Source organism: Hemiscyllium ocellatum, unplaced genomic scaffold (assembly GCF_020745735.1).
Source record: "Hemiscyllium ocellatum isolate sHemOce1 unplaced genomic scaffold, sHemOce1.pat.X.cur. scaffold_233_pat_ctg1, whole genome shotgun sequence".
In the NCBI taxonomy this organism is placed as follows: Eukaryota; Metazoa; Chordata; class Chondrichthyes; order Orectolobiformes; family Hemiscylliidae; genus Hemiscyllium; species Hemiscyllium ocellatum.
In genome coordinates, this window is record NW_026868055.1 from 1004341 (window position 1) to 1014001 (window position 9661).

Here is a 9661-nt window from a genome sequence, read left to right on the forward strand (position 1 = left end):
TGAGATGTGCCCGGCTCCAATGACAATTTCGCAGCAGATCATGAAAGCCCATCAATCCAGGCAAAAATCAATGGTAAGCTGAGTCTATCTTCTCAGACTCTTTTCAACCAGAAATGTATCTTTGACTGCATGAGAATATATGTTCGGTTATGATTTGGTCAAATCACCATGAGCTGCTTGACATTACTTCAATTTCGATTCTTGCTTTGCTGAATGATTTCACCCATTGCAGGCCGTGTTCCACATTATACCGTGCAGCATCGTTTCAGTCACTGTGTCTGTTTTGCAGAATAAGAGTCCCAAAGAATGTTCTCCATCCTAAAACCGGAGGTAGCATTACAATCCGAGAACGACAGATCACATTGGGAGGATGCTCTGACCTCGGGGCCAGTTCGAGATGCCACTTTCCTTGCCTTTTACCTTAACCGTGCAATTGGCTGCAGGGATGTTCATACCTGGACATGAGCCACATGGATACCAACTGAGTTGGAAACCTGTGTGCGAATCGACGAGAAGCGACTCAATAAATTTTGCTAAATTCCATGGTGCTTATTAGAAATGCAGTTTCTGTTCACGTCAATTTAAAAGGCAGTTTCTGAACATAGTAACAGAAGGTCCTACTCACCCCACCCCCACTGCGGAAGAGGTGCTAACTGCCCTTGAGTGCTTTTTGTTCTCGATGTGAAGAGCTCTCCCGCATGAGTCACCTTCACGTCTCTTGTTGCTGAGTGACTCACAAAGAAGGAGATTCACCAGGGCTGCAACTGCCTCACTTTCCCACTCGCCCTCCCGTTTACATTTTCCTGCTCGTCAGTGATTTAAAGAAAACCAAAAGGTTGCGATGTCATTCTGTAGCCTCTCTGTCAATTCCTCCGTTTCAGTTCCAACTTGGCTTAGATCTCGGGGCTCACCTTAATACTAGCGACGCTATGAAATCACAAGTCCAGAGGTTCCTCTGAGAGTGTAATTTCTTTCATTGCTGTTGCTGATTGAATGAGTCACTATAACGTGCGAACTGATCCAAACCATGATTCAGCACCTCTGCTGCCAATTCTCGCACGTTGAATAACGACAGACAGCTTCCAAATGAGGCCTTGCAGAGACGACTTTGGGGTAGATTTGTCAGACAGACCAGTTGAGGAATCCGTGGTGCACTGTGACACCAGCTCATCAGCTTCTTCACTGTCTTTGAACCGGCCCGCCTGCGCAAGGAATGCAAATGCGGTACTGCTTTTTGTGGAAGATTCAGAACGCGGTAACTACACTCTGAAACAGAATGGCATATGATCAGACCCAGCTTGGAGAAAACCTTTACAATGCTTTGCAAACGAATTTAATGGAATTGCATTACATTTCACAAAGAGAGCAGATTTGTTCGAGCGATTTCGAAGGCAGGTTTGCAGATGGGAAAGCAAGCAAGAAAGCTCCGTTCTTGTCCGTGCAAAAGGCTGCAATTGAAGAACAAAGCAGTTTCTGCCTAGTTTCGAACTGGGGACCTTTGGCGTGTTAGGCGAATGTGATGACCACTACACTACAGAAACAAGCCTGTGCCGGCCGCGCCGCGGCTCTGTGGCATCCAGCACTGAAAGTTGAAGCCATTCTACGTTTCACCTTTCTTTTTCCAATAGCGCGTTGTTGTCCAGGGTAATTGACATCTTGAAAAATTTTTAAAAAACAAACGTGAAATTGGTGACAAAATATAGACAAGGATGTGGTCAATGTTTGGACTGTAGAGTGAGGTGGAATAGGCTGGGACAAGTTTCCCGGCAGCATAACGGCTGCGACATGATTTTATGGAAGGGTTTTGAACTGAGTATTTACGTGTTTTACCCAAGCTAGGGTGAGTTGGAAACTCGGGAGCATAGGTTTAAGGTGAGTGCTCTGAAATTGACAAAGGAACTGAGGCACATTTCCCACACACAAGGTTGTGCGTGTATGGAATGAGCTACCAGAGGAAGTGGAGGAGGCTATTGCATTCAGAAAATTGCAATGGTAATCGGATCAGTTTCTGGATCGGATGGGTTCAGAGGGATTGAGGCCAAATGCTGGGGAACGGGACTTGTTTAACTTTGGATATGTGGTGAGCATGGATGAGATACCCCAAAGTATCTGTTTCCACGCGGTGTACCCCAATAACGTTGTGTTTGAAAGGATTACTTTTTAGCGGAGCTTGCCGTCGCAGTCTGTAGCACAATCATTTAGACTGTTCGACTGCTCACGGGAAAGGTAGTATTGTGAAACACTGCAGAAACGAACGACTTCCTTACTTTTGCTGTGACTGACCATACTTCGTGAAGTTTTCCCAGATCCTCAGTTGAGGATTTTTGCTGCTGGAAGTTACCTCAGAAGCCCTGTTAACTCGTAATGTATTGAGCGAATCGCAAACAGAAAGCATTTAACACGGAACACAAACAAAACTGGCATACCTAATGCATGTTCAGACACAGCGAAGCATGAATGCTAAATGTGAGACAGTCCGAGGACATGAGGCATAAAGTAACCTCACAACTAACAACTGGGCAATTCCAAACTACTCTTTCAAACATACTGCCGCCTTAGTGCACCACCACTTCCCAGACAATGCTGAAAAGAGAGAAAGAAGGAATATAATAAGTATGGGCCATAAAAAAGTGAATTTCACCAATCACAGTCTCGATTAGATTACCTTTCCCTTCCGGTGTCTCCAAGACGGAAATGAAGGAAATGGGAGAAATTCAATAACATATTCAGTGGAAAGAATTTCCCATTCGCCAGAAAGCCAAATAACGATGAATCGACTCAGCGCAGGACTTTGTTTCACAACAGCGATGAAATAACAGTCTCCATTCGGTTCCAGTAAAAACTCAACTTGCCTGGAACGTCAACCAAGCGCTGAGCTGTTTGCGATTTTCTGCAGGGGTGGCGAGCACCATCATGACAGCAGAGAGACTTCACAAAATACCCCTGAAACATCAACGCAGCGGGGATCGAAGCAGCATTTTAACGATGCTGCGGCGGAGGAGCTGACCAGCTGAAATGGCAGTGGTGGGATTCGAACTCGCCATGTACAGAACAGGAGCCGGGATCCAGCGCCTTAGACCGCTCGGCCACACTACCAGACCGCGCCGCCGCGCATTTTCTTGCATTTCGGATTGTGCTCCTGCATAACCACACATGCTAAGTCACATGAAAAGGGTTCCATGGTCCCACTCCGACTCGCACAGCTGCTGGGATGTGCCCAGCTACAATGACAATTTCGCAGCAGATAATGAAATCCCATCAATCCAGGCAAAAATCAATGGTAAGCTGAGTCTATCTTCTCAGACTCTTTTCAACCAGAAATGTATCTTTGACTGCATGAGAATATATGTTCGGTTATGATTTGGTCAAATCACCATGAGCTGCTTGACATTACTTCAATTTCGATTCTTGCTTTGCTGAATGATTTCACCCATTGCTGGAAACAGGACAACTTCCACATTTACACGGAACACAAAACACACCGGACTACAGAGAAAATGCACAAAGCTGAGCAGGCCGTGTTCCACATTATACCGTGCAGCATCGTTTCAGTCACTGTGTCTGTTTTGCAGAATAAGAGTTCCAAAGAATGTTCTCCACCCTAAAACCGGAGGTAGCATTACAACCCGAGAACGACAGATCACATTGGGAGGATGCTCTGACCTCGGGGCCAGTTCGAGATGCCACTTTCCTTGCCTTTTACCTTAACCGTGCAATTGGCTGCAGGGATGTTCACACCTGGACATGAGCCACATCGATACCAACTGAATAGGAAACCTGTGTGGGAATCGACAAGAAGCGACTCAATAAATTTTGCTAAACTCCATGATGCTTATTAGAAATGCAGTTTCTGCTCACGTCAATTTAAAAGGCAGTTTCTGAACATGGTAACAGAAGTTCCTACTCACCCCACCCCCACTGCGGAAGAGGTGCTAACTGCCCTTGAGGGCTTTTTGTTCTCAATGTGAAGAGCTCTCCCACATGAGTCACCTTCACGTCTCTTGTTGCTGAGTGACTCACAAAGAAGGAGTTTCACCAGAGCTGCAACTGCCTCACTTTCCCACTCGCCCTCCCGTTTACATTTTCCTGCTCGTCAGTGATTTAAAGAAAACCAAAAGGTTGCGATGTCATTCTGTAGCCTCTCTGTCAATTCCTCCGTTACAGTTCCAACATGGCTTAGATCTCGGGGCTCACCTTAATACTAGCGACGCTATGAAATCACAAGTCCAGAGGTTCCTCTGAGAGTGTAATTTCTTTCATTGCTGTTGCTGATTGAATGAGTCACTATAACGTGCGAACTGATCCAAACCATGATTCAGCACCTCTGCTGCCAATTCTCGCACGTTGAATAACGACAGGCAGCTTCCAAATGAGGCCTTGCAGAGACGACTTTGGGGTACATTTGTCAGACAGACGAGTTGAGGAATCCGTGGCCTGCTGTGACATCAGCTCATCAGCTTCTTCCCTGTCTTTGAACCGGCCCGCCTGCGCAAGGAATGCAAATGCGGTATTGCTTTTTGTGGAAGATTCAGAACGCGGTAACTACACTCTGAAACAGAATGGCATATGATCAGACCCAGCTTGGAGAAAACCTTTACAATGCTTTGCAAACGAATTTAATGGAATTGCATTACATTTCACAAAGAGAGCAGATTTGTTCGAGCGATTTCGAAGGCAGGTTTGCAGATGGGAAAGCAAGCAAGAAAGCTCCGTTCTTGTCCGTGTAAAAGGCTGCAATTGAAGAACAAAGCAGTTTCTGCCCAGTTTCGAACTGGGGACCTTTCGCGTGTTAGGCGAATGTGATGACCACTACACTACAGAAACAAGCCTGTGCCGGCCGCGCCGCGGCTCTGTGGCATCCAGCACTGAAAGTTGAAGCCATTCTACGTTTCACCTTTCTTTTTCCAATAGCGCGTTGTTGTCCAGGGTAATTGACATCTTGAAAAATTTTTAAAAAAACAAACGTGAAATTGGTGACAAAATATAGACAAGGATCTGGTCAATGTTTGGACTGTAGAGTGAGGTGGAATAGGCTGGGACAAGTTTCCCGGCAGCATAACGGCTGCGACATGATTTTATGGAAGGGTTTTGAACTGAGTATTTACGTGTTTTACCCAAGCTAGGGTGAGTTGGAAACTCGGGAGCATAGGTTTAAGGTGAGTGCTCTGAAATTGACAAAGGAACTGAGGCACATTTCCCACACACAAGGTTGTGCGTGTATGGAATGAGCTACCAGAGGAAGTGGAGGAGGCTATTGCACTCAGAAAATTGCAATGGTAATCGGATCAGTTTCTGGATAGGATGGGTTCAGAGGGATTGAGGCCAAATGCTGGGGAACGGGACTTGTTTAACTTTGGATATGTGGTGAGCATGGATGAGATACCCCAAAGTATCTGTTTCCACGCGGTGTACCCCAATAACGTTGTGTTTGAAAGGATTACTTTTTAGCGGAGCTTGCCTTCGCAGTCTGTAGCACAATCATTTAGACTGTTCGACTGCTCACGGGAAAGGTAGTATTGTGAAACACTGCAGAAACGAACGACTTCCTTACTTTTGCTGTGACTGACCATACTTCGTGAAGTTTTCCCAGATCCTCAGTTGAGGATTTTTGCTGCTGGAAGTTACCTCAGAAGCCCTGTTAACTCGTAATGTATTGAGCGAATCGCAAACAGAAAGCATTTAACACGGAACACAAACAAAACTGGCATACCTAATGCATGTTCAGACACAGCGAAGCATGAATGCTAAATGTGAGACAGTCCGAGGGCATGAGGCATAAAGTAACCTCACAACTAACAACTGGGCAATTCCAAACTACTCTTTCAAACATACTGCCGCCTTAGTGCACCACCACTTCCCAGACAATGCTGAAAAGAGAGAAAGAAGGAATATAATAAGTATGGGCCATAAAAAAGTGAATTTCACCAATCACAGTCTCGATTAGATTACCTTTCCCTTCCGGTGTCTCCAAGACGGAAATGAAGGAAATGGGAGAAATTCAATAACATATTCAGTGGAAAGAATTTCCCATTCGCCAGAAAGCCAAATAACGATGAATCGACTCAGCGCAGGACTTTGTTTCACAACAGCGATGAAATAACAGTCTCCATTCGGTTCCAGTAAAAACTCAACTTGCCTGGAACGTAAACCAAGCGCTGAGCTGTTTGCGATTTTCTGCAGGGGTGGCGAGCACCATCATGACAGCAGAGAGACTTCACAAAATACCCCTGGAACATCAACGCAGCGGGGATCGAAGCAGCATTTTAACGATGCTGCGGCGGAGGAGCTGACCAGCTGAAATGGCAGTGGTGGGATTCGAACTCGCCATGTACAGAACAGGAGCCGGGATCCAGCGCCTTAGACCGCTCGGCCACGCTACCAGACCGCGCCGCCGCGCATTTTCTTGCATTTCGGATTGTGCTCCTGCATAACCACACATGCTAAGTCACATGAAAAGGGTTCCATGGTCCCACTCCGACTCGCACAGCTGCTGGGATGTGCCCAGCTACAATGACAATTTCGCAGCAGATAATGAAATCCCATCAATCCAGGCAAAAATCAATGGTAAGCTGAGTCTATCTTCTCAGACTCTTTTCAACCAGAAATGTATCTTTGACTGCATGAGAATATATGTTCGGTTATGATTTGGTCAAATCACCATGAGCTGCTTGACATTACTTCAATTTCGATTCTTGCTTTGCTGAATGATTTCACCCATTGCTGGAAACAGGACAACTTCCACATTTACACGGAACACAAAACACACCGGACTACAGAGAAAATGCACAAAGCTGAGCAGGCCGTGTTCCACATTATACCGTGCAGCATCGTTTCAGTCACTGTGTCTGTTTTGCAGAATAAGAGTTCCAAAGAATGTTCTCCACCCTAAAACCGGAGGTAGCATTACAACCCGAGAACGACAGATCACATTGGGAGGATGCTCTGACCTCGGGGCCAGTTCGAGATGCCACTTTCCTTGCCTTTTACCTTAACCGTGCAATTGGCTGCAGGGATGTTCACACCTGGACATGAGCCACATCGATACCAACTGAATAGGAAACCTGTGTGGGAATCGACAAGAAGCGACTCAATAAATTTTGCTAAACTCCATGATGCTTATTAGAAATGCAGTTTCTGCTCACGTCAATTTAAAAGGCAGTTTCTGAACATGGTAACAGAAGGTCCTACTCACCCCACCCCCACTGCGGAAGAGGTGCTAACTGCCCTTGAGTGCTTTTTGTTCTCAATGTGAAGAGCTCTCCCGCATGAGTCACCTTCACGTCTCTTGTTGCTGAGTGACTCACAAAGAAGGAGTTTCACCAGAGCTGCAACTGCCTCACTTTCCCACTCGCCCTCCCGTTTACATTTTCCTGCTCGTCAGTGATTTAAAGAAAACCAAAAGGTTGCGATGTCATTCTGTAGCCTCTCTGTCAATTCCTCCGTTACAGTTCCAACATGGCTTAGATCTCGGGGCTCACCTTAATACTAGCGACGCTATGAAATCACAAGTCCAGAGGTTCCTCTGAGAGTGTAATTTCTTTCATTGCTGTTGCTGATTGAATGAGTCACTATAACGTGCGAACTGATCCAAACCATGATTCAGCACCTCTGCTGCCAATTCTCGCACGTTGAATAACGACAGGCAGCTTCCAAATGAGGCCTTGCAGAGACGACTTTGGGGTACATTTGTCAGACAGACTAGTTGAGGAATCCGTGGCCTACTGTGACATCAGCTCATCAGCTTCTTCCCTGTCTTTGAACCGGCCCGCCTGCGCAAGGAATGCAAATGCGGTATTGCTTTTGTGGAAGATTCAGAACGCGGTAACTACACTCTGAAACAGAATGGCATATGATCAGACCCAGCTTGGAGAAAACCTTTACAATGCTTTGCAAACGAATTTAATGGAATTGCATTACATTTCACAAAGAGAGCAGATTTGTTCGAGCGATTTCGAAGGCAGGTTTGCAGATGGGAAAGCAAGCAAGAAAGCTCCGTTCTTGTCCGTGTAAAAGGCTGCAATTGAAGAACAAAGCAGTTTCTGCCCAGTTTCGAACTGGGGACCTTTCGCGTGTTAGGCGAATGTGATGACCACTACACTACAGAAACAAGCCTGTGCCGGCCGCGCCGCGGCTCTGTGGCATCCAGCACTGAAAGTTGAAGCCATTCTACGTTTCACCTTTCTTTTTCCAATAGCGCGTTGTTGTCCAGGGTAATTGACATCTTGAAAAATTTTTAAAAAACAAACGTGAAATTGGTGACAAAATATAGACAAGGATCTGGTCAATGTTTGGACTGTAGAGTGAGGTGGAATAGGCTGGGACAAGTTTCCCGGCAGCATAACGGCTGCGACATGATTTTATGGAAGGGTTTTGAACTGAGTATTTACGTGTTTTACCCAAGCTAGGGTGAGTTGGAAACTCGGGAGCATAGGTTTAAGGTGAGTGCTCTGAAATTGACAAAGGAACTGAGGCACATTTCCCACACACAAGGTTGTGCGTGTATGGAATGAGCTACCAGAGGAAGTGGAGGAGGCTATTGCACTCAGAAAATTGCAATGGTAATCGGATCAGTTTCTGGATAGGATGGGTTCAGAGGGATTGAGGCCAAATGCTGGGGAACGGGACTTGTTTAACTTTGGATATGTGGTGAGCATGGATGAGATACCCCAAAGTATCTGTTTCCACGCGGTGTACCCCAATAACGTTGTGTTTGAAAGGATTACTTTTTAGCGGAGCTTGCCTTCGCAGTCTGTAGCACAATCATTTAGACTGTTCGACTGCTCACGGGAAAGGTAGTATTGTGAAACACTGCAGAAACGAACGACTTCCTTACTTTTGCTGTGACTGACCATACTTCGTGAAGCTTTCCCAGATCCTCAGTTGAGGATTTTTGCTGCTGGAAGTTACCTCAGAAGCCCTGTTAACTCGTAATGTATTGAGCGAATCGCAAACAGAAAGCATTTAACACGGAACACAAACAAAACTGGCATACCTAATGCATGTTCAGACACAGCGAAGCATGAATGCTAAATGTGAGACAGTCCGAGGACATGAGGCATAAAGTAACCTCACAACTAACAACTGGGCAATTCCAAACTACTCTTTCAAACATACTGCCGCCTTAGTGCACCACCACTTCCCAGACAATGCTGAAAAGAGAGAAAGAAGGAATATAATAAGTATGGGCCATAAAAAAGTGAATTTCACCAATCACAGTCTCGATTAGATTACCTTTCCCTTCCGGTGTCTCCAAGACGGAAATGAAGGAAATGGGAGAAATTCAATAACATATTCAGTGGAAAGAATTTCCCATTCGCCAGAAAGCCAAATAACGATGAATCGACTCAGCGCAGGACTTTGTTTCACAACAGCGATGAAATAACAGTCTCCATTCGGTTCCAGTAAAAACTCAACTTGCCTGGAACGTAAACCAAGCGCTGAGCTGTTTGCGATTTTCTGCAGGGGTGGCGAGCACCATCATGACAGCAGAGAGACTTCACAAAATACCCCTGGAACATCAACGCAGCGGGGATCGAAGCAGCATTTTAACGATGCTGCGGCGGAGGAGCTGACCAGCTGAAATGGCAGTGGTGGGATTCGAACTCGCCATGTACAGAACAGGAGCCGGGATCCAGCGCCTTAGACCGCTCGGCCACGCTAC

At 45.9% G+C, this 9661-nt stretch overlaps 3 non-coding genes across 3 annotated transcripts; all 3 read right to left on the reverse strand.

Annotated features, from left to right (window-relative positions):
- Window positions 1-1468: 1468 nt before the first annotated feature.
- On the reverse strand, window positions 1469-1541 carry trnav-aac (transfer RNA valine (anticodon AAC)). The gene has a single exon. It is a non-coding gene; the product is annotated as a tRNA-Val (tRNA).
- Window positions 1542-4751: 3210 nt separating this feature from the next.
- Window positions 4752-4824, reverse strand: trnav-aac (transfer RNA valine (anticodon AAC)). Its single transcript has one exon. It is a non-coding gene; the product is annotated as a tRNA-Val (tRNA).
- A 3210-nt stretch (window positions 4825-8034) lies between these two features.
- On the reverse strand, window positions 8035-8107 carry trnav-aac (transfer RNA valine (anticodon AAC)). Its single transcript has one exon. It is a non-coding gene; the product is annotated as a tRNA-Val (tRNA).
- Between the last annotated feature and the right edge of the window lie 1554 nt (window positions 8108-9661).